The sequence below is a fragment of the Danio rerio genome, chromosome 15 (assembly GCF_052040795.2).
Source record: "Danio rerio strain M-AB ecotype USA chromosome 15, GRCz13ab, whole genome shotgun sequence".
Taxonomy (NCBI): Eukaryota; Metazoa; Chordata; class Actinopteri; order Cypriniformes; family Danionidae; genus Danio; species Danio rerio.
This window is the reverse complement of record NC_141035.1, coordinates 32,586,633-32,612,769: the sequence shown is the minus strand read 5'-3', so window position 1 is coordinate 32,612,769 and position 26,137 is coordinate 32,586,633. Positions and strand designations below refer to the sequence as shown.

The following is a 26,137-nucleotide window of genomic DNA, read 5'->3' as shown; positions in this document are numbered from 1 at the left end:
CCAGGCTGGGAGCCCAGCCAAAACCAGCTATGTCCAGCTTAAACCAGGCTGGTCAAGCTGGTTTTAGCTGGATTTAGCTGGTCATTTTCCAGCCTGACCAGCTAAGACCAGGCTGGAAATGGCTGGAAACCAGCCTGGAAATGGCCAAACCCCTCTAAAACCAGCCTGGTCGACCAGCTAAAACCAGCCAACCAGCCTAGGCTGGTTTAAGCTGGATTTTTCAGCAGGGAGTGCATTTCGACGGACGGACGGACGGAACTGATCTGATCTGATCAGATAGATAGATAGATAGATATATAGATAGATAGAGAGAGAGAGAGAGAGAGAGAGAGAGAGATAGATAGATAGATAGATAGATAGATAGATAGATAGATAGATAGATAGATAGATAGATAGATAGATAGATAGATAGATAGATAGATAGATAGATAGATAGATAGATAGATAGATAGATAGATAGATAGATAGATAGATAGATAGATAGACTGACAGACAGGCTGCATCCGAAATTGTCTACTACTCAGTAAGTACTGCATTTGAATTTAAACGTACTTCTCGGTCGTTAGAAAAGTACGTTGTATACAGTATGAATGTAAGAAGTATGAATGGAAATCAGACTTAATAAATCCGCCATTTTGTCATAGTCACGTGACCTACCTGCGTCAGTTGCGTCGCTTCACTCCCATTTATGAATTCTCTCACGGGGCATCATAGGATAGTGCAGCAGAATCTCGCCAGAAGTAATAAGTCATCCGGGTGCTTCTCACACACTGATTTTCAAATTCTATAAATTCGGACATATTACTTGGCTCGCATACTGATTTCAGTGTACTGTATAATATGGAAGTATGCGGTTTCGGATGCAGCCACAGATGTCTAAATTGTTGTAGCGTTGAAAACACTTTGATTTACTTGCTTAAATTTTGTTAATACAATTATGACAGAGCAAGGTCACTCAAGGTGAACTCGAGGACACTTAAATGATGAATTTATTCATAAACTAACATTTCTTTGACATCCAAATTTCACCATCTGATCCTGTTATGCATCACCACCCCAGTGAATAGAAGCACACAAACAGGCTTCCAGCCCACATACAAACACAATCAGCAGAGATTGTTGCATGCGTGTAATATCCCTGCTTACAATCTTTAAGGATACAGTACATGGCTGTTTCTGTGTGTGAGCGCATGTTTGTGTTTGCATCACAGCTTCATCAACCCTCTCGACCTTCCAGATCCAATCAGCCCAGGTCACAGTCGGCCAGGTGACGGCGCTTTAGATAAACTAATGGCTCTGATTGAACAGATGGATCCTCATAGAAGAATGTTCACCCTTTCATCAAGGCTGAAACTGAGAGGCATATTGATGCAGCCATACAGATGGTGTTTTACCCTCAGCAACAGACTTTGCGTCACATTAGCATTGAAATGGCTTTCCTTTCCAACATGCCTGGTGCATCTTAAAACCAACAGCCTCATATAGCATGGCACACACACACACATATGCAACTCTGTCATTATCTTAATGCAATATTAAAGCTCGCTCCCTTTAGCTGCCGTGTATGGCTTTAATAACTTGGAGTGGGGTTGCAAGCTTGTACGTAATGTGATTTTACTTGAATATGTCGACAATGCATACGTTAACCCATGTTTTTCTATTAAAGTAAGGTCATAAACGGCTTAAGCTAGATTTTTACCCCTTATGCTGACTTCACACAACATGTAAAAGCAATAATCTGCTTTCAGTCTGTTTACAGAAGTGTGATAAATCCCAATGCAATCTCATAGAAATGTGTAGCAATTTGGCTAATCTGTATGAATTTGCACAACCTTGTTTTTTAGCATTTGCTCAATCTGCAATGGGTTTGGGTATACACACTTCCTTTTAAAAGCTGTATAACCATGACTTGGTATGAACTATCCACTTTTATAACTATCAGATCAGACTGAATATGACCCAGAAACGTGTCCTTATAGTGGATTTAAGCACATCCAAACCAAACAAATACACTCATTTTGCAGTAATGGAGGAGGAAATGTACTGTAAATTCAGGTATTTTCTTGACCCAAGGTCATGTCGAGCAGACATAGTACACATAATATATTGAGAACGTTGAGAACATAACATGAGCTGTAATTGTCCTTTTGACATTTTGCAAAACTGTTCTTCAGTTATATAGCTTTATATAACATGACATTCATTCATTTTCTTTTCGGCTTTGTCCCTTTATTAATCTGGGGTCGCCACAGCGGAATGAACTGCCAACTTATGGGCTAGCGGGGTTGTGCATATTCTTTTAATGAATTATGTATGCTTTTTGAGCATAACGTGCATTGAACCAATCAGAGTCTCATCTCACTATCCCTTTAAAAGTCAGTTGCGTCACGCCATGGTGCAGTTGGTATTTACATGGCAGACTTTGTAAGTGGAAAAACTGAGAACTTTACTAGCGAGAAAACAGTCAAACAGAGCATCTGCAGCACAAGAATAAAGAACAAGCCACCTCCATTCTGCCTCTATACTTTCTCTTTATTTTACTTTTACTTCACTTTTTTACTTTTGTGGATGAGGAAACAGTGTTGTATGCACTCTACTAAAGACAACCATTAGCCTACATAATAAATTTAGCTTGTTAAGCACAAAGATTTGTTTCAATACTATTTATAAATTCAGTTCTAATTTTCAGCAAACAAATAAATGAACAATAATAACGAAGTGTGGTTATATCCAAACACACATCCTATTCTTATGGCCCCCCGATGAGGCATGGAGGCAGTGTTTTTTTTATATCCATGTAGTAAATTATTTTTGTAACATTTTAATCTTTGTTTTCATATGTAAAGATATCTGTGTATTGCTGTACATCCTGTGTGTATTAAATGTTTGAACCCACATTGGCGCATAACTAATGCGCTCTGTGCTGGACTTTAGACCAGCTTTTACTTGGTTAATGGTGCTGTCTATTTCAGTTTCTCAAAAGAGCAACACGCCAACACTGCACCTTAACCTCTGCACCTTAACTGCACCTCCTTTATAGACCGGAACACCCATGAGTCCACAAAGTGTTGCAAATTGAGTTGCTGTTTAACCAATGTGGCACAAATCGTGAGAATTAGGGTTGCGCTGGACTGAAAATAGCAACAAATCAGGCCCAACACATCTTGAGCCTTATTGCGCCAAGTGTATGATAGGGCCCTAGGACTTAATAAAACATCTTAATCTATCTGACAACACAAGCACATGAACATTTTCACAACACATGTAAATACAGAAACATGCTACAAATAGTGCAGACCACAGCAAAAATGTGGAGCCCCACATGAGAGGGGTCCCAAAAGTCAGCGATGTTGTCAGAGATACAACAGATATTTTTGTTGTGTTGTTGTTTATTTTAACATCCTGATAGTTTTTTTTTTTTTTAATTGTTTGTATATACAGCTGTTGGATTCACTCTTTGGGTTCCATTGACAAAATCAAACAGCAAGAAAGTATACAATTAGGATGCTAAAATACATTGTAGGAGTACACCCATTGGAAGATCTTAAATCTCAGAAAACACCACCACTGACATCACTTTTTGGGGTCCACCGACACGTTTACATTATGTTCTGCACTATTTGCAGTGCATTTTGTATATTTTCATATGGTTTGAAGATTTGCATGTGCATGCCTTCCAAAGATGTTTTGTCAATTTGTTAGTGTTTTTCTACTTCCATGTTTTCTTAACTTTCAGTGCATTTAGGCTCTCTCAGTCACCGTACCACAGGGATATAAACTGAGTTATAATAACGAAATCCTGTAAGCATGGTTTATTGTATTCTCAGATTATTAGTTTGCTTGTAAACCGAAACATCAGGTAATTTGAAGAAGCAGATTTTTGTGAGCTCTCAATGTATTGGTGTGCATGTAAACCATGCTCATCTTCATTTACAACAGATTTCCTGAATAAGCACAAGGACGTTTCTCTGAAAAAGGAAAATAATCTCGGTGGAGTGGAAGAGACTTAGGAGAAGGATTTTGAACATGCCCTTGGTGCTGTAACAGCAGAGCGTGACTAACTTGTAATCTTCCCCAACTGTAATGGCACAAAGCATCAATCACACACCAGCACAAACCCACACTCGTGTGTCGACGGAGCCTTGAAATGATTTCACAATCAAGTCATATTTTTACATTCCAGCCATTCTGAAGGGCACAAAGGGACAAAAAAGCATATCCGTATAAATTTGCTCACCAAAAAAAAAAAGTTCAGCCTCGCCGCACAAAACCTGAGTATCGCTGTTGTACTGATCAGTCATTATAAAACTGTGTCAGTACAGAAAGTGGCCCTCTGGTCATTCCAGAACCAATCATTTTTAAACGATTAATACGATGTCAAAATACTGACTTCAGTCAATGAGACATGTTCCTCCATGCAGATAATTCATGTGTCATCATCTGTATTTGTCTGTGAAGTTACATGATGTTTTCTGACAGGATCACATCTTTCCCTCAGACCAGAACGCTTAACTATTATAAACTTCATCAAATGCTTTCAGATGTAACAGAAAATTGCAAATAATGAAAAACTGTGAGCGCCATTGTGACTCAGTGGTTAGTACTGTCGTCTCACATCAAGAAGGTTGCTGGTTTGAGTCCCAGCTGGGTCAGTTGGCATTTCTGTGTGAAGTTTGCATGTTCTCCCTGGTTACTGTGGGTTACCTCTGGGTGCTCCAGTCTCCCCCAAAGTCCAAAGACATGCGGTATAGGTGAACTGGAAAAACTAAATTGGTCGTAGTGTATGCGTGTGTATGTGAATACAAGAGTGAATGGGTGTTTCCCAGTGCTGGGTTGTGGCTGGAACTAAAACATAGGCAGGAATTTGTGATGTCCAGATCTGATCACGTGGTTTCAGATTTAATCGAAATCGGATCTTACCTTGCAGAACTCGAGTATAAATGCACTGTATATATATATATATATATATATATATATATATATATATATATATATATATATATATATATAAATATTTGTTGTCAAAAAATAAGGAACATTCTGGATCTGTTTCATATCAGATTGGGTTTTGGTATCGGTAGATACTCAAAATAAAATGACTCGGACTCAAGGGAAAAAAACCTGATCGGGACATACCTAGCAGGAATAGTTGTCAGATCATTCCTCTGTGGTGACCCCTGATAATCAGGGACTAAACTGAAGGAAAATGAATGAATGAATGAACAAATGAAAAATTGTGTTTAAAATGTTGTCATTTGTTGTGAGGAAAATCAGGGACAGATTTATTAACTCTTTAAAACAACAGTAATATTGTGCTATACAAAAATATATATATATTTTAATGTCTAAAAATACATGCTTTTTTAATTTGACTGATTGTAAATTTTTACAAAAAAAAAAAAAAAAAGAATCTGAAATCACCAGATTTTTATGAATCGGTGTAATAATGATGTTATGCAACTTTTCAAAGCACAAAACGTTTCTTTTTTGTCATGTAACATATCCTGGGTCAATATTTTCTATTATTCAATTAGGCTTAAGAAAAAACATTCAGCAAACTAGTGTTGGGAACTCTTTCTGTAACTGCTGATAAATGCCTTTTGAGTATTTTTCATTTAAAACATGGATTCACTTCCAATTTACCTTTATTGTAGGATGTGTTCGTATGTACAGTATGTCACTGAATTATTTGCTCATCTAATTTATTGTAAACTCTGGATCAACCAACACAATCTGACGGGAATCCATAACTGTTTGACCTTTAGTGGTGTAAAGTAACAAATTATAAATACTCACATTTCTGTAATGGAGTAGTTTTTCTCAGAAATTGTAATTTACCAAGTAGTTTTAAAAATGTGTGTTTTTACTTTCCTTTGAGTACATTTTAGTGTTGGATCGGTACTTTTCCTTCACTACTTTCCTTCAACCTGCAGTCACCATTTTATTATTTCCTGTCTATGGGGGTTAGAAAAATCAGTCCTGCAATTCCTTTCCAATCAAATAACCCAGAAGGTAAATCTTATCATACAAAAAAAAAAAAAAACTCCAGACATGGGCAATTTATAAATGCAGCAAACCATTTAGAAGCATTAAAAAGTGTCCAAAAAGATATTTTACTCACAGTGACCCAGAGACAGTTTAGACTGAATGTCACTGATGAGAAGATGATGGATGTTTACTGTATGACGACTGAAATGGCCTTAAACAATAACTAAATGCACTACAGAATGTTACGTTTACACACACACATGCACATATTACATGTAAACGCATCAAGCTACCTTTCCCAGCATCATTCTTACTACTCTTGAGTACTTATAAAAAAGGTTACTTTTTACTCATACTTTGAGTAATACAGTCAGTTTACAACAGATACTCTTACTCTACTTGCACTACATTTTTAGATAAGTAATGGTATTTTTACTTGAGTATGATTTTTCAGTACTCTTTCCACCACTGTTGTTTTTGATTTAGTGTCTAATTCATATGAATTTGTACAATCTTATTCATACATTTTAGTATGATTTGCTCATCCTCAATTGAGATTGATTTGCATGTGGGATTGAGGCCACCCATCCTTTTAGAAATGTTTGTACACTTGAAATTGTATGAATTCATATGAATTAATCATTTTAAGTTTAACAGTGATAATATTTACTGTAATAAAGGCTGATGGCTTCCTGGCCCTCAGGAAGCAGGAGGCGAAGAACAGATGAACATTAAATAATTTTAAGAAACATCAAACAAATGGGTCGGCAGCTAGCTCTCTGCAACTCTCGCATGGTTGGACACTGAAGCTAAGCACGGCTGAGCCTGGTCAGTATCTGGATGAGAGACCACATGGGAAAGCTACATTGCTGCCGGAAGTGGTGTTAGTGAGGCCAGCAGGGGGCACTCACCATGTGATCTGTGTGGATCCTAACACCCCAGTATATTGAAGGGGACTCTATACTGCTCAGGGAGAGCCATCTTTAAACCAAGGTCCTGACTCCTTGTGGTTGTAACAGGATGTCCATTTGTTTGGTCCTGGCCAAATTTGCCCACTGGCCTCTGTCCATCATGGCCTCCTAATCATCCCCATTTCCTAATTGGCTTCATCACTCTGTTTCCTCTCCACCAATAAGCTGGTGTACGGTCTGGCGCAATATTGCTGCCGTCGCGTCATCCAGGTTGATGCAGCACACTGGTGGTGGATGAGGCGATTGCCCAATTGTGTAAAGCACTTTGAGTGTCTAGAAAAGCTCTGTATAAATGTAAGGAATTATTATTATGGGTAGTGGCAGCTCCTCACAGTGACTACTGCCAAACTGAAAGCCAAACAAACATATGGGCTGTTTCTCAATATGCATTCTTCAGCGATCTTGCATCCTCGTCTACTCATGTAGCATCATCATCAACTGCTCAAGTTCACTTTCAAAACTCAAGACCGCAAGAACGGAGGATGTGTAAAAGTTCCTGGATGTGTTCTTGATATCGAGGATGCATCGATGCAGACTTGAGCACTAAACTCACTCTAGAAGTCCCAGAAGTGATTGGGACTGGAGGTGGGAAGTGCAGGATTTTATATAGATTTATTATTAAAGTTCAGAAATATTACTTATTTGTCTCAGGAGTTTCCCTAAATGAGACGGTGAAAGTAAACATTACTATGAAAATATTAATAAAGGTAAATTCGTATACATTTTTGTTAATTTGTATCGTGCACCGTATATTTGTAAGATTTTTGTGCATGTTACATATAATGAAAAGGGGAAAGCAGTAAACCACTGTATGAATGCAGTAATTATATAATTTTCTGTTATAAATGCGTGAAGGTCATGTGACCATCAGGAAGAATGCAGCATCTCATTTCTTACAGAACGAGGTGACCTGGCAAGACCGGTTTTCACAAGAACCCAAGTCTGTTCTCTGCGTTCTTGGAATTGAGAAACAGCCAAAATATTCCACTGCTCTCTCTCCTCCTATTAAGATCCAGAGCTCCTCCATGAGACTTGAGACAGGTGGCGCACACAGGTGACAGTCGTTAAAGCTGTCATTAACCCACTCACTACAGTTACATATCTTCTTGAGACTGAACAACATAAGTAACCTATTTTGTGAGGTATTCATTTTAAATTACATTTCAACCACATTTTTTTGTGTCAAAAGACACTATACACATTTTTGACCTTTCAGACCAGTGGTCACCAAACTTGTTCCTGGAGGGTCGGTGTCCTGCAGATTTTATCTCCAACCCTAATCAAACACACCTGAACAAGCTAATCAAGGTCTTACTAGGTATACTTGAAACATCCAGGCAGGTGTGTTGAAGCAAGTTGGAGCTAAAACCTGCAGGGACACCGGTCCTCCAGGACCGAGATTGGTGACCCCTGTTTTAGACTATACAAGAATTATTACCTAAAATTGAAATGTTGAATCAGTTTCATATCTCTTTTTCAGAACAGTTTTTTTTGCAAAGGTCTTTACAGCCATCAGCTGAAAACTGAATTTTCAGAATATTCACTGTCACATACTGTAATATTTCAGATTTTTAAAAATATATATATAAAGTAATAAATCTATTTTTCTAGCTGTGGTTAAACTGGCCTAGAAAGGACTGCAGTGCAGAGATGTATTATGCTACTATGGTTTAAGCGATCCTTTTATCAACTCATTAGGGAAAAGCACACCCATGACGTACATCAAGTCTGACAGTGATGAACAAATGAACTGATTTCTCTGCAGGAATGTTTTATGTGTCATTGTTATGGAAATCGCCGTGCGCTATCATCAGGTATTGTTTGGAACGATCCGACACGTCTAAACACAATACCTGCGACAATTGCCAAATCAGCTCCGTAATCTGTAAAATAACACCGTTTCCAAACTCTCCCTTAAGTCTGATTTTATGCACATTCTAATAAGGTGTTTAAATGTCCTGCAATCCAATGAATAATAATTGCCTCGAAAGTTCATTTAAATTCAGAGAGTGTTCCAGGGGTATAGCGCTAACATAATACATAGGATAGGTTTGAATTGATAATCTGGTGAAGAGGCTTTGCCCTTCGGTGCTGATGCTGTGAGTTTTAAGGCAGTTGAGGGAAAATGTGGTAAACGAGAGGCAGGGGAACAAAGTGCAGTCATAACAAGTTCCCGGTGAAGCACTGAAGATCAAGAACCGGGCCCGAAGGCACCAGAGTAAAGCATACAACCACAACCATACCCGAAAAAAAGGGGAAAAAAAAGCAGCAAGCGGAGCACGTTTCAGTTCCGCAGTAGATAACAGATGAAACCCAATGGGGACAGTTTCTTTTTACTGTGTGGTAGCTTGTTTACGCTTAAGGGGTCAATGTGATCCTGGGTGATCTTACAGAAATGAATCCTAACAAACATGCGGGTTAAGATTAAAGTTACAAAGACTTGATATAAAATAACAGTTAATAAGTGAGGGGCCTCAGACTTTTTTATGCGTTAAATGTAAGAAATACTTATATAACATGAGATCATAAAGTAGATCATAGATTAAAGGGCACCTATGATGAAAATCATCTTTTTGAAGGTGTTTGGGCAAAACTGTGTGTAGTCCACAGTCATATTGGGGGTGATTTAAAGACAATAAATCTCTCTCTCTTTTTTTTTCTGATGTTAAAATAAGATCCGAATCCCTCCCATTTTGAGGCCCACCCCAATGTGACATAGGAGTGCAGTTTCCCTGCCAACCGAATTGATTGACAGCCGCGTATTAACATGTCTTAGTAGTAACACGTATAATCATATCAAAAAGATAGAACTTGTGCAAAGCAACTGGAATTAAAAGATCTGTTCAGCTCTCTGTGATCATCAGTCATCATCAAATGTGATCAAGAATACACGTTTAAAACTTTTTTTAAACAGTGCATGTTTGTAATAAATTACAGCGATTTTACCATCTTTATCACCACAGCTGCATGTATTGAGTATAGACAAATTTCATTGAATCATGGCAAACTGTTCTTGATGTTCAGGTGCCAGGTCAAAGACATGAAGACCCTTTCAGTCACAATAGGAAAAGCTGGTCAAATAGGTTTATTCTTGAATGTTGCACATTTACAATGTCACTAACTTTCAAGTTCCCCAAAAGTGCTGGTGCTTTTTAAAAGACAAATGCAAAACAGGACATGATAGTGTGGAGAATCTATCCTGAGAATGGCCACAGATTAACCAGCCCAGGTTCACTGGAAATACCTGCCTCAACTTACATTTTTGCTAAAGCTTAAAAAAAAATGTTGTTCTAGGTTGCATGTTCTAGACGACAGTTTCACTTGAGAGTGCTGTCTAAAATTTTACAAATGTAAAATACATTATTTAGGGTGTGTTTTGTTTTACTTTTCAGATATACAACTTTCTTGTTCATGTCCACAAAAAGGGCTGTGTTTGTCTTACTGATTACCTACAAATGACTTAGACCCAACTAATAGTGTTTTCAAAAGCAAACTTTACAAATTATACTGTGAATCATGTCATTTTAACCTTAATTTTCCACTACTTTTATCATTTTTGTGGAACTGTGCTTCACCAAACTCTAACCGCAAGTGCTCTGCATCACTAGTAAAACATTATACAAAGATAGCTACCAAGCTATCTGACCATACCAGACATCAACACAATTCCACAGCAATTTCATATGAATTTGTGTACTCTCATCTGTAAATTTAAGTACAATTAGCTCACCCCCAAATGACAGTTATGTTTAGGACTGGGGTGAAAAATAAATTGTAAGAATTTGTATGTGAGCATTTTGTTTAGGACTGGGGTGAAACATAAATTGTAAGAATTTGTGTGTGAACATTTCCTCAAAAAGTTGTCCATGTGGAGATTTACTGTACCTGTATAGTTAAGGTTAATGAATTGGATTACAAACTATGTACATGAGGTATTTTGTGGTGTTTTTTGGTGCTATGCAAAAAAAAAAAAAAAAAAAAAAAAAAAAAAAAACACATTATGAAAAAAATTCATCATGACACTGTAAATATCACTAGTTTGAAAATGAGAAAAATTAGGTGGTGACATACTATCCTGTAGTGTTATTTTGTTCCTATAAACAGTGTCAAAAGTATGTTAAAGTACAGTTTGTAATTTTAGAAAAAATTAATGTAAAAAATCCTGGGTTCCACACAATCCTTTCATGTCATCTCAATGCAAATCGGTTGTTAACTTAATTGTTTTTACAATTCAAATTGATTGAACATAAACAAGTAATCAATTCAATTCAATTCAGCTTTATTTGTATAGCGCTTTTACAATGTAGATTGTGTCAAAGCAGCTTCACATAAATGGTCATAGTAACTGGAACAGTGTGGTTCAGGTTTTAGTGTTTGAGTTCAGTTCAGTTCAGTTTAGCTCAGTTCAGTGTGATTTAATCATTACTGTGAGTTCAAACACTGAAGAGCCAATTCATCGATGCGTAGCTCTACCAATCCTGAACCATGCGAGGCAGTGGCGACAGCGGAGAGGGAAAAAAAACTTCACCTGATGGGAGTGAAGAAAAAAAAACCTTGAGGGAACCAGACTCAGTTGGGCACGAGCACTTTAATTTCTCCGCTGGCCAAAAGTCTTGTGCAGAGCTTCATTCGCCGTGGTTTAGGCAGGAAGATGGCCTCAGCGAAGACTCGTCTGTCCCTGGAACGTCGCTGGAATCAGATTCATGTTCTCCACTCCCCACGACCATCAGCTGGGATCATCACGTCGCTGGTCTTGGATCCAATCAGTGACTCCGCATAATCTGAGGACCTCGGGATGAGTTTCCCCAGGTGAAAATAGAGAATAAAGAGAATAATTAGCGTAGCTGCTGTTCATCGTGTATATAAGCAAGATGCAGAAGCCTGTGTGGAACCCGCTAGGTGATGCATTGAGTGTATGCTTTACTAAACAGATAGGTCTTTAATCTAGTTTTGAACTGGGAGAGTGTGTCTGAGCCTCGGACGTTATCAGGAAGGCTATTCCAGAGTGTAGGAGCCATGAAAGAGAAGGCTCGACCTCCTTTACTTTATTTTGCTATTCTAGGTACTACCAGAAGCCCTGAATTTTGAGATCTTAAAGAGCGAGTTGGTTTGTAGCGAGACAGAAGGTTGGTTAGATAAACAGGAGCTAGATTATTTAGAGCTTTATAGGTGAGAAGTAATATTTTAAATTCAATACGAAACTTAACAGGCAGCCAGTGTAAGGAGGATAAAATTGGGGTTATATGATCATATTTTCTAGACCTGGTCAGAACTCTGGCTGCTGCATTTTGTACTAATTGAAGTTTGTTAATAGAGGATGCTGGGCAGCCAGCAAATAGAGCATTACAGTAATCCAGTCTCGAAGTCATAAAAGCATGGACTAGCTTTTCTGCATCTGAGATGGATAGCATATTTCGTAATTTAGCGATATTTCTCAGATGAAAGAAGGCAGTTTTTGTGACATGGGATATATGGTTTTTAAAAGTTAGATTGCTGTCTAATATGACACCCAGATCTTTTATAGTAGAGCTAAAGCTAACTTTGTATCCTTCTAATTGTAAATTGAGTTGCGAGATCTGCTGTGAGCAAGATTTAGGCCCAATAAGTAATAATTCTGTTTTGTCAGAGTTTAAGAGAAGAAAATTGTTGGTCATCCAGTCTTTGATGTCTTTGATACACTCAGTTAGTTTAGAAAGTTCAGACGTCTCGTCAGGTTTAGTTGAAATATTTAATTGAGTATCATCTGCATAGCAGTGAAAGCTGATCCCATGTCTTCTAATAATGTCTCCCAGAGGTAGCATGTAAATTGTAAACAGTAAAGGGCCTAAAACTGATCCTTGAGGCACCCCATACTTTACTGGGCTGACTTGTGAAGGCTGTCCATTAACATTCACAAACTGGTAGCGTTAAATAGGTTAGGTAGGTTAAATATGACTTAAACCATTGTAGAGCCTGTCCCTGGACACCTGTAGACTTTAAGCGATTTATGAGGATATTGTGGTCAATGGTATCACCCCCCCCCCCCCCCCCCAAAAAAAAAAAAAAAAACTCAAGAATTGTGTTGTTTCAGCTCATTTTAAGCAGATTGAACAAACAGCAAAGTGAGTGAGTGTAGGCACATATTTCCAATATTTTCTGCCTGTGTTTTTACTAGAGTAATGCCCATTGAGCCCTGAAAGTTAGGGGAGTTACATTCTGACAAATAATGAAGCTGTCTGGCCAATCACAACACACTGGCTCACAGGCCAGGACACTTTGGGCTTTTCAGAACAAGGGGTTTAATAAAAACCAGAGCTTTGTTCCAACTGAAAGGGTCCCTATGGTGTTCACTGCTCCCTATTCCCTCAGTACTGGCTATTCTTTGAAGTTCACTTCATATGACAAATGCATTTGTTTGGAACACACTGCAATGTCATAACACAGGGAGCAAACTCAATTCATGCATGTTAGGGGAATTTGAGGTTTTTAAATAGATTTAAATGAATATTGTGTATGTTAAAATAATATACATCAATGAGCCCCCTGTATATTTCTTCCTCAGTTCCTGTTTAACAGAGCTTGTTTTCAAGACATTTCAGAACATAATTTTAATAACTCATTTATAATAACTGATTTATTTTGCCATTGTCATGATTACAGTACATAATAATTTACTAGACATTTTTCAAGATACTAGTATTCAGCTTAAAGTGCTATTCAAAGGTTTAACTAGGTTAATTACGCAGGTTATGGCATTTAGGTAAGTCATTGTATGGTTGTCCTGATGGTTTTGTAGTTAATGGAAAACAAAGCATATTGCGTAGGGGAGCTAATAATATTGACCTTAAAATGGTTTTAAAAAAATGAAAACTCCTTTTATTCTAGCCAAAATAATACAAATAAGAAGAAAAATATTATCAGAAATACTGTGAAAAATTCCTTGCTTTCTTAAACATCATTTGGAAAAAAAAAAAAGAAATTCACAGGAGTGCTAATAATTTTGACTTCAACTTTGTCTATAATAGCAATAGGAAGTAAAGTATGAACAGAGGTGCTGCTGTAATAAACATTATGTGAAAAATAATGTGTTGAACATTAAAGCATGACAGCCTATTTCAGTTACCTAATAAACTTGATGTTGTAAGAAAACAAAATGATGAAGTAAGGTAATTATCTAAAACATTACTAATATGCAGAGGCGGCATGTACAAATACACCAATGAGAAGAAACACTGCCTTAGACAACCAACTTATTAAATCTACACATCCTCCATGTTGTGCGAATAATTATATGGTGAAAAACACATGCATGCTTACACACCTATACACTAAGCATACACATTTGTTATAATGCAAACAACACAGTGTCAGATTATAGACGGTATATGGAGGGTTGTTGAGGACAGAGCAGACAGAGAGAAAGAGAGAGCAGAAGCATCATTTAGCTTTGTCACAAAAACCATTAAATCTCCTGGTGGGGACAATGAAATGATCCTATTTTGTTCATCGAGACAGTGCCATTTTTCACAGTGTGGACACAACTGCAGACACAACTTTGACAGAAAGGAAAAGACTGTTCAGAAGCTGATGGATGTTTTAAAAAAAAAAATCTTTACGCTTGGTGTACTTGGTGTAAGGTCACTTTGAGGACACCAATACTGATGTCCATGTAAACGTAGTCACTGTATGTTTACATGGACACCAATAATCTGATTTTAATATGATTAAGACAATACTTATACTATATACTTATGATATAGACAATATCAAGAGTCTGCCATGTAAATGGCGATTTTTCATTAATTTAATCTGAATAAGGTCACAATCAAACTAAACAGAAAACGGATTAAGACATGTGGAGTATGCCGATTTTAATAGCATTATTGAAGTGCAGCACGGACACTTTAATCAAACTATTACAGTCATGTTTTATTTTTGCCACATTTTGTGGCAGGATAGTCTATACACACTCGGCTGTTTGACACTATTCTCTGCACCTATTGAGTCAGTAGGACCACAGACACACCACAAATGCTGAGGTTTTTAAAACTACACTTTTCCAGCAGTTCATCCTCGCATCCAATATCTCGTTTGTCATTGGGGCATGCATGAAATGTTCTTGAATGTAACTGAAAGTGCCAAACTGCAGTTAAAGTTGACAAATTAAAAAAGAAACACCCAAAATTATGTAAACTCCGGTGGCAATGTGGATAGCCTGATGACGCAATGACGTTAATCAAAACCAGCTGGCAGCTAGCTCTCTGCAACTCTCAGATGGTCGCCCACTGAAGCTAAGCAGGGCTGCGCGCGGTCAGTACCTGGATGGGAGACCACATGGGAAAGCTAGGTTGCTGCCGGAAGTGGTGTTAGTGAGGCCAGCAGGGGGCGCCCAACCTCGATCTGTATGGGTCCTAATGCCCCAGTATAGTGACGGGGATGAGACTCTCTGTGGTCGTTAAAAATACCAGGATGTCCCTCGAATAGAGTAGGGGTTGAACCCCGGCATCCAGGCCAAATCTGCCCACTGGCCTTTGTCCATCATGGCCTCCTAACCATCCCCATATTCCAATTGGCTTCATCGCTGTCTCCTCTCCACCAATCAGCTGGTGCGGTCTGGTGCAAAATGGCTGCCGTAGCGTCATCCAGGTGGATGCTGCACACTGGTGGTGGATGAGGAGATTCCCCCCATTGTGTGTAAAGTGCTTTGAGTGCCCAGAAAAGCGCTATATAAATGTAAGGAATTATACAATGTATATATATATATATATATATATATATATATATATGCGACATGTAAAATGGAATCAAGAAAGGAACATTCAAATAACAACTCATGCAAACACCTTAATCATATAATTGTTTTATTCAGATTAGAGCAAATAATTGGATTACTGATGTCCTTGTAAATGTTGTCATTCTCTATCTAGGAGAAAAGGTGTATGCATGTGCAATAAAACTCTGAACATACATAGATTGTATCTGCTTTTTAAAAAAATTAATTTGAATAATTATGACATTTAACATGTAAATATTGATGAGGTAAAATGCAGAAATATTGAGATAGTAAGTCTAGAAATTCTGAGTTGAATATCAGAATTCTTAAGACATAAGTAATTCTAAGTCAGATATACCAAGTCTACAAATAATCTACAAATAATAACTTGACTTTTAATTGATTATTTGGAAAAGTGGCGGAAGGTAGATTTTTCCAATGAATTATCTGTTGAACTGCATCCCAAATTGCAACCCATATGAACCCAAGATTCTTACAGAACTCAGCCAAGTTTGGTGAAGGAAAAATCATGGTGTGGGATTACATTCAGTATGGGAGCATGTGCGAGTGGATGGCAACATCGACAGCTTGAGGTATCAAGTCATTTGTGTTGCCCATTACATTACAAACCATAGGAGAGGGCAAATTCTTCAACAGGATGGTGCTCCTTTGCTTCTTTGAAAGCAAAGAAGGTCAAGGTGCTCCAGGATTGGCCAGCCCAGTCACCAGAGATGAACATTATTGAGCATGTCTGGGGTAAGATGTCCTGCCCTGTCTTTATGTTTCAGATGAGATTACATCAAATATCCAATAAATAAATGCACCTATTAAAGCACTTCACTGAATCTATAAGTAACCTAATAGACTGACACACACACAAAAAAGATCAAGTACTGAAAGAGTTGGTGCAAACGTGTTGTCTACTGCATTCATATATTTATCTTGATTGTATTGTATGTTTTCCCCCCAAAGAGGACAAGCATCTCTTAAAGTCAAAGAGGCGAGCTGATCAGTCAGAGGCTGTTGATATAATGGCGTCTGGTCTCTCCACAGAGGGCACCTGCTGTTAGTCATTAGGAAGAATCCTCCAGCTGTTGACACACACTACATCTCATTCACTTCATTTGGCCTCTCTAAAGCTCTTAGCTGCACAAGAGCCGTTTACAGCAAACAACACTGAGAGCTCAGCGTATGATACATAAATACTGTTTCTATTCCTGATATATGTACTGCATTTGGGACTATAGGCTTATGTGAGTATTCTGAGTGTTTTGTCTAGTGAAACTACCTCATTTAAACACAACACAATGACTTAATCTTACTAATTGATGGGGACCTTTGACTTGCAGTATAATATATATTTTTTGGTCCAAATGCAGTTTATTTACAACTTAGGCAGGCAATTGTCAAAACAGGAAAAAACTGTATCAGGAAGGTAATTCAGAAGCATAAACATGGACACAAGCAGAGGTCGGTGCTAGCAGCAAACATGATAAACAAAGAACAAAACAAGGGTCAGGACTGGACTAGGAAACAATTCATAAAGTTACAGAAGATCTAGACTCAGCAATTTGGTAATGTGACATTGTGCACCGAGGCTTCGAAGCATGTATCAAAAAAAAAAAGATACAGCTCGCAGTAATACAGTGTATCAGAGCTTGATTCATTTTCCCATAATCATGTGATTAGTGACGTCTAAAATGTAATTTACGCCTATACTTATGTGACTGCTTTGAATTTTGATTCAAAGGTTTAATTACCCTTGTGTGTTAGTAAAATTTAATGAGAGATTAGGTGTCAATTACATACATTTCTACTGTTTCAAAGCACTGCACTGGTCCCGTGCACCCATAGTTCAACTTAAATACAATAGTAATTTATAGTTAAAACCCTTTGAACCATACTAAAGTTTAATATTTACAACTATTTTTTAAAAGGGCCACTGCATATTGTAGTGTAGTGTGTAACTGAGGCCAGCTGGCAAGTGCAGCCCAAAAGGCTCACTCCTACAGCCTCCTCCTCAGAACATTTGCCTCCCATGCAGGAATTGTCAGTTCGATCCCTGCTCAGAATGAATAAGAGGGAGTAGAACCGGTAAGTTTATGATAAACATAAATACTTTTGACTATCTTGGATTTTACAACAGTCATCGGTGGTATAACATACCCTAAACTGTACGTAAAAAGCTAGAGTCATGGAGTAATTTGTTTATATTACTATTGTTATATTACTACATGAATGAACTGGTCAGTTATGAACCAGCTTGACATTTTCCAACACAGTGCTTTAACTAGCAGCGGTCCTTGTTGAGCTTTGATTTGGAAAGTTTTGAGTAATGAACCTTTTCCCAATACAATTGAGTCGAACGGTTTACTGGTCAGAAACCTTCATTTCACCATCACTACAGAATTGTGTATACTGTATATAGTCCAACTAACCTGTCTTCATGAGCTACAGCTGTGTGCAAGTAATTAGTGGTGATCCAGAACTGGTGTGTGTGTGAGGTGCCTGATGAGAAACGTAGTGCAGTTCAGGGCAGAATTGTAGCTTGGGTGATAGTGAATGTTTTCCAGCAATCTGCAAGGGCTAGATCTCTGGTGATCATGACAATGGGTTCCTGCAACCAGCATTCTTCAAAATTCTTCAGAAGAAACTCGTAAAAGTTTAAAACCACACGAGGGAGAATAAATGATGAGGTAATTTAAATTTTTGGGTGAACTAAGGTAATTGTCACTTAAATTTAATGGTCACACTTTACAATAAGGTTCATTAGTTAAGGTTAATTAATGCATTTACTAACATGAACAAACAATGAACAATACATTTACTTCTGTATTTGTTCATGTTAGTTGACATTAGTTAATGAAAATACAGTAGATTATTGTTAGTTCATGTTAACTCACGGTGCATTAACTAATGTTAACAAGCATGGACTTGGATGTTAATAATGCATTAGTAAATGTTCAATTATGATTAATAAATGCTGTAATGTGTTGTTCATGATTAGTTCATGTTAGTAAATGCATTAACTAATGAACCTTATTGTAAAGTGTTACCAATATAATATATATATATTAAATACCACATGAAGGTGTTTTTTAAAAGTAACATATGTTGTGTCTTTAATCTTATTGTTTCCTACCATATCTTTTTATTTGATTATTAGTCTTGCGGTATATTTAATTGAAATTATATTATTATTTATTATTATATAGAATTATTATCAATAATTATAAATTATACATTATATTAATTATATTTAATTTTTTCCATTTTTCTAACATTTATATTTTAATTCCAAAACATTGTTTTGTTCGCTATTAACTGTTAGATATAACTCAGTTGTGCTATAATCATTTATCAATTAATTAATCATTTTATCATTAAAAAGTTTTTTTTTCAATTAAATTAGTATTTTTGTTCAGAAAGTATATAATAAACCTTGAAAGTAAAGACATTTATAATGTTTTAAAATATGTCTGCTTCAAAAAAAAAAAACAACAATAGTTCTACAGCAATAACATCACCTTTAAAGTTCTTAGCAATGCACAATGCTAATCTAAAAATAAGTTATGATATAATTAAGGTAGGAAATGTACAAAAATTCTTCATGGAACATGATCTTCACTCAATATTTCATAGATTTGTGGCATAAAAGAAAAATCAATCAGTTTTGACCCCTACAATCCATTTTTGGCTATTGCTAAAAATATACCCAAGCAAAATCAGACTGGTTTTCATTCATTCAGTCATTCATTCAGTCAGAGACTCAGTGACACCACCCAGACTGGTTTTGTGGTCACATATTAAGCAACTTTAAAAATATAAAAATCTGCATGAAAATACATGTACGTTTTAACTACTGTATCCTTCACGAACAAGATTTCTTTCAAAAACAATCCCAAAGTTTTGAATGGAACTTTACATGAAAGTAGATGAAGCAGTCTCTCATGGCCCTTACCTGAACACTCGTCAAAGCATATTCAGCTCAGTGCAGCGTATGAACTAGTTGACATGAACTACTGAGCAGGAAGTGATGCGATGAGCACGTCTGCCACTCAGCACTCAAAAGTGTGTCATTGTGAGGTTACCTTGTTCCAGTTCCACACAAACACACACTCAGAGCTCAGAGGAAGATACTGTACCTTCAAATCAAGCCGTGACTGAAGAAACACTCAAACATGTCCTTGACAGCTTAACCCTGTTGATATTATAGGGGCAGAGGAGAATATGCCAGCAATACATCTGTACTGACTACTGCATTTGCAAAAAAAAAAAAAAAACTCTACACAGCCTTTACAAATCTAAACTGAACAACCTGATGCTATACACATCTAAATGGGCATCAACTATCTTAGCTGTGCTTTAAGTAAAAAATCACAAGAAAAATGTGAGAAAAAAATCTGTCCACTTTTCTTTGAAAGTGTAAACAGTATTTTAAACCGATGACGAAATATGCAGACTTTTATTATCATCTGCCACCTATTTTACCAGTTTATACCAGATACTTAAATGCTCTTATATTCTATATTTAAAACCAGTTTCCAAAAGCTTTAACTCTGAATAATTATGACACAAAAATGCAATAAATAATTAATAATTACATACTAAGTGCAAAATGATTATTTAAATAGTCAGAATTATTGGATGCAAAGTAAAATGTTGAGCAAAAAAGTGAAAACTACTGTAAATTTACATTATAATAGTCAATAAGTAAAAATCTGAATTATTAGGCAAATTTGTCAAAAGTCAATATGAAATAATAATGCAATAAAAAGTTATATATATTTGTTGCAACAAAATATATTTATACATTATAAATTAGCCCATAAATTATATTAATATTTATAGTATGTCATAATATAGACAACTAAGCAATCAGAACACAAACAGCATGTTTACCTTCTGGAGCAGTGGTGTCCAAACCTGGTCTTGGATGGTAGGTGTCCTGCTGACTTTAGCTCCAACTTGCTTCAACACACCCGCCATGAAGTTCTTCAGGATACCGGCCCTCTAGGACAGAGTTTGGGCACCCCTATTCCGGGTGTCACAGCTTTGAAAGAATTCAGGCATAGGGATGAACCCCTCTGATTGATACATACCAGGCCAAAGGTCATGGGGAATCGAAATGTCCATCTCTTTTAAATCCAAAAGGCTTTTTAAAGTGGCCAGAATGAGCACTCTAGTTTGGAACGAAACTTTAATATAGTGGCCATGATTGTTTTCCAACATAGGATCATTATGAAAAATGTCCTCTTGCGAATTATGTATAGCCAGAAGTACATATGGCTGCATTTCATCTTTAAAACAAAAGCTACTGGGCTGTATGACGTTGTTCCTTTTCATGCTCACCAGCTGACCACTTACCTCCATGTGAAAGGCTTTCCCACTGTTACTGGTTTGTCCAGTTAGCTCGCCTGGCAGATTTGGGACACAGAGAGGAGTTGACCACAATAATGGGGTTCGAGTCCAGCGAAGAAGAGTTAAATAACAGAGTGAGAATGTGGTAAAATTGGAAAATGTGGTAAAAATCAGGCCAGGGCTTTTCTTTTTCTGGATTGCTTTTTTAAATGATTGGGTTTAGAGAAGTGGATGGACACTGGTCAATCAGTGCTTTTGAAAACACTATTGGTTGGATTTAGAGAAGGAGAAAGGTCGGTAAGTCAGTCAATCAGTCGACAGCGGCTTCTGGTGGATTTAAGCGAGAAGAGCAGGTGCAAATGGCACAGTCAAGAGATTGAGATTTTAAAAAGCATACACAGCAGCCTCTGGTGGATTCGCAAAAACAAAAGCCTTAAAAAACGTAGCTCCTGGGATGTATTTGGCACTCTCCAGAAATGTATATAGAGGTACATTTTCAGAATGAGCCTGGGTTGTTTTCACCAAAGTGCCCTTCTGATGCTGATGTACTGTATTATGTTTGAAACACACTGAAAGCTTCTGCTAATGGTGATTTGGTTCAAATTAAAAGATAATAAAAAGTCAAAATGCCTTACCATATGAACATGCATATCTTTAGTTAATGTAACATTCCTCTACTAGGAAATAAAGGATTCTAAAACATGTGAGAAGGCAAGTGCTATATGTTTACCTTGTCAATCATCACTAAAGATGATTTTACATGACAAGCAGAACCACATTTCCATCCAAAAGGTCATTATACATTAAACACAAACCAATCTGCTAAAAATAGTCTGCATTGAGCATGTACTACATAAATCTCAGTGCTTACACTGTAGCATAGCATCACACTGCTTGTGTGCTACGTGAACACTTTGACCTGTTCATATGACCAAGAAAATAAAAATATATGCAGTGTGAAACAGGCATTAGAGCTAAAATTGCTTCAACCATCTGTGGATCGGAAGAACTGCTATCTTTAAATTTATCATTGCGTAAATAAAAACAACATGTCTTAAATCCCCCACAGTTGTTCAGACACAGATGATGTAATATTTAGCAGGCTGTTTCAAAACCAAACAGATGCCAGTTTTATCATTTGGATATTACACAGCAATATCCAGTGAATCAAATTGGCTAGATCAATGGTGTTTTTTTATATATACGTGTGTAATTTGTTATTTGAAAAGACCTTGGCAGGCATTATTAAAAAACGCAGCTGGCCCCATCAACCCTATAGTTACATTTCTGTCACTCTTTAATGGGTTTTGGTCCTCACACAATTCAGTCAGAATCTCTCAAAGTCACTTAATTGATGCTGTGAGGGACGAGGAACAAAACTTGTAACGCGATTCACCGCCAGGAAGCTCAGACTGGAGGCATATTACATGTAATTTTCTATTCTGTCAGAGTGAGTCAGATCCCCCATGCTGAGCCCTTTTCTTTTCATCAGCTAGCTTTCCAAACGCCGTGTATTATTTGACCTTGGTTTCTGCTTTTTCTTCTGCCAACTTGGAGGGGTTTGTGGGTGGTGCGTCGTGGCAGGTGGGTGTAATTATGCCAGACGTCTCCCTGGTGAGATCTGCAAAGGTGGCCGGCTATTCTTTTCCACTCTCTTTGACTAGGCCAGATGACCTGCTTGATTTCCAGAAAAGTCCAATTACCTTTGGAATACATTAGTGGGCTGAATGTAGAAGGATTTAAAAGTTCTGGTGTGATTTTGTAGATATATTAAGACCGTATCTTTCAAAGAAATATGTGCAAAAGATTGAAGGGATGAATACATGAATGACTTTAGATATGGAAATATGTGCACTTGACAGTTCTCATTTTTTATCCATTGGTGATTTATGATTATGTGTTTGAGTAAATTGTACATTTTTTAACTACTGATTACTTTTTCTTCAAATTTAAAATCAAGATGTAACTCTTGACCACAAAATTATGTTGCACATCAAAAAAAAGGATGTTTACTGTTTGTTCAAGCTACTTATTTAAAATGAGCTGAAACAACACAATTCTTGAGGTTTTTTTTTTTTTTTTTTTTGGGACAATTTAATTGTTTTACATTCAATCCATTTAAATTTGCAAAAAATTTTAAGGTAACTTAATTCCTTCATGTTGCCTAAACACAAATTGAAAGTGTAAAACCCAGCATTTTTAGAATGCACAAGCGTTTTTTTCCTTATAGATAAACATCTGAATGGCTCAGAATTATTGATTTTTCTTTTTCTGCCAGTAATTATTAGCACATTTAGTAAAGATTGTGTTCCATGAAGATATTTAGTATATTTTCTACTGTAAATATATCAAAGCTCAATTTTTGATTATTAATTTGCATCGCTAAACACTGTTAGAAAGCTTTAAAGGCAGTTTTCTCAATTTATTTTCAAGCCTTGGATTGTAGATGTTCAAATAATTTTATTTAGGCCAAATTTTGTCCTATTCTAACAAACCATAGACCACTGGAAATCTTGTTTATTCATATTTTTAAAGTGATGTAAAAAATTTCACTTTCTAAAACACTCGTGACTAATTATGTGGAACAGGGTAAAACAATAAGAGTTTTTTTTTTTCTTGGTACATAAAATAAGAAAAAGGTGTCATATTTTCAGACATGTTCATGTTCATTTTTTGACAACACATTATTTTTTTAATACCTTATAATTACAGTACAACTATAAAAACTGAGAATTGTCAAGTGGCAACCTTTTCAATGGCTGAATACATTTTAAATATAGTGGCTAAATCCATTCTTGAAATAAACCAAATCAGACAATAATTTAATACTGTTTAATAAACATATTAAACATAGACACACACACTTGCAAGATTTATTATTCCTTAATTACCTGTATGGAATATCAGCGACAGCTCCCACCTGAGAGAAACATCTGCCAAGAAATACAGCAAAACTATTCACAGCTCTTTTGCACTCCTGACAGAATCAGACTGAACACAGCCATATGGGACTGCCAAAGCTGTCGCTCACCTGAGAAACACTTAAGCATAACAAACAGCTGGCAGTAATCCAGAAGAGTTTTTTCTTAAATAAACACACTGTATGTACACACAGCAAACACATTATATACACGCATATAATTAATATATATATGATTATTTTTAGAGGTGTAGGCATCTCTTCATTAATGTATTCTTCTTCTGCTGCGGTTTGATGTCAGTCCATAAAGCTGCGGTAAAAGGCAATTGATTTTACAGTCTATGGGAAAAAGCTATGAAATTTGGTACACAGGTGGACAGTCTTACCTTTGACCACTGCCAGTTTTTTGTCTCTTACTCAAATCAAGATTCCTTCCTCAAAACGATTAGATTTTTTTATCTGTTATTTAGAATTCAGTATATTTTATGAATGTGTTAAAAATTCGATATGAAAATCAGCATGCATAGTTGGCGTCATGCTCTGATGTATACTCAAAAAATGTTAATTACTTTTGAGTCACGACAGGCAGCATGGCGGATAGATGATTAGCATGGTTGCCTCACAGCATGAAGGTTGTTGGTTCGAGACTTTCTATGTTGAGTTTGCATAATAGATCTCTTAGACCGTTGGATTAATCTTTTTTACGAACAATTTTTTTTTTTAGGTCCTAGTTTACCACATCAATGAAGTTGATAACAGAGGCTGTATATCTACAAAGCTGTGCTGTACAGTAGTGACACCAACTTTTTTTTTTTTTTTGTCAACTGCCCCAAATCAGATCGATAACAGCATCACCAACTGATTAAATGTAATAAACTAACAATTCATTTCTAATGATTAAGTAATGACCAGTTTCATGATTTTTTTCCGCTCCATTTTAAATGAAATCATTTTAAAATGTCCTGCCATCCTCTTCTTTAATCCTCTGTTCCATTTACAATCTTAAATTCTATTTGCAGCTTTATTTATAGTCTTTTAATTTATTGAATTAAAAAAATAAACAAAAAACTGTGATATTGTGTACACAACCATTTAAAATGTGTATTTTTTTCTTTTTTAATATAATCAATTCAATGAATATTTATTTCTATAGGGCTTTTACAATGTAGATTGTGTCAAAACAGCTAAATATAGAAGTTCTAGTAAATTGAAACTGCTTTAGTCCAGTTTCTTTTTTTCAGATATTTAAAACATATATAATTTAAACATATAAATCTTTTTAGGATCATTATTCAGTGTTCAGTGTCGTTTGATTTGTCAGAAATCAGTTCAATGTGCTAATTTGATGCTCAAGTATTATTTCTCTTTATTATTAATGTTAAAAACATGTATTGGTTATTAACATTTTTAGATTTTTGATGAGTAAAACAAATTGAAACAAACCTTTGACCTTTCTGTTGTCACGGAAGTGATTTGATCATAACATAAATTATTCATTTTCCTTCAGTTACTTATTTATCAGGGGTCACCACAGCAGAATGAACCACCAAATATACTGGCATACGTTTCAAGCCACAATCATATACGTTGATGTTCTTAATAACTTTAATGAGAATAAAATGTCCAATATAAGAATGACCCATCAATAAATCCTTGCTAAAACCTAGTTTGAAGGATAGTGGAAAATATTAATTAATTAGAATTCTGGGGTTTCACTGTGATCCTGATAGACAGACCTCCTATAGTTTTTCACGATTTTGCGATCGCTGAATCCAACGCAAAATCAATAAGAAGTCTCGCATTTTTGCGATCCTGCAAAATTCTTAATTTAAACACAAAATAATGGCAAAAATGTTGATAATCTCACAAAACATCCAATTCCAAATCATAATCAAATTATATTTATTTCAGTTTGCAATTAATTGTTTTACATGACTTAAAAGAAGTTGCATATACGGCACACGTGATGTATTTGAGTGTCCCTCTCACCTACGCCCTCAAAACCATTATAATACACTACGGTTTAAGTAAGCAAGCATACACAGATGAAGGGCGAGTGATTTACATGTGAAGTCAATGCAAAGATGGGATAAGACATTCTGTGGTGAAAATCGAGAGAATAACACAGCGCAAATTGGGTGTTTT

The 26,137-nt window shown here is 36.4% G+C and overlaps 1 long non-coding RNA gene across 1 annotated transcript in view; it reads right to left on the bottom strand.

The window, feature by feature from the left end:
* Positions 1 to 20,709: 20,709 nt before the first annotated feature.
* The window catches only part of LOC147833706 (uncharacterized), a 41,604-nt gene continuing 36,176 nt past the window's right edge, over positions 20,710 to 26,137 (bottom strand). The window contains exons 3-4 of the long non-coding RNA XR_015509695.1: positions 23,964 to 24,005; positions 20,710 to 22,775 (exon numbers count right to left, since the gene is read on the bottom strand). This is a non-coding gene — a long non-coding RNA (uncharacterized LOC147833706). The remainder of the gene's footprint in view (positions 22,776 to 23,963; positions 24,006 to 26,137) is intronic.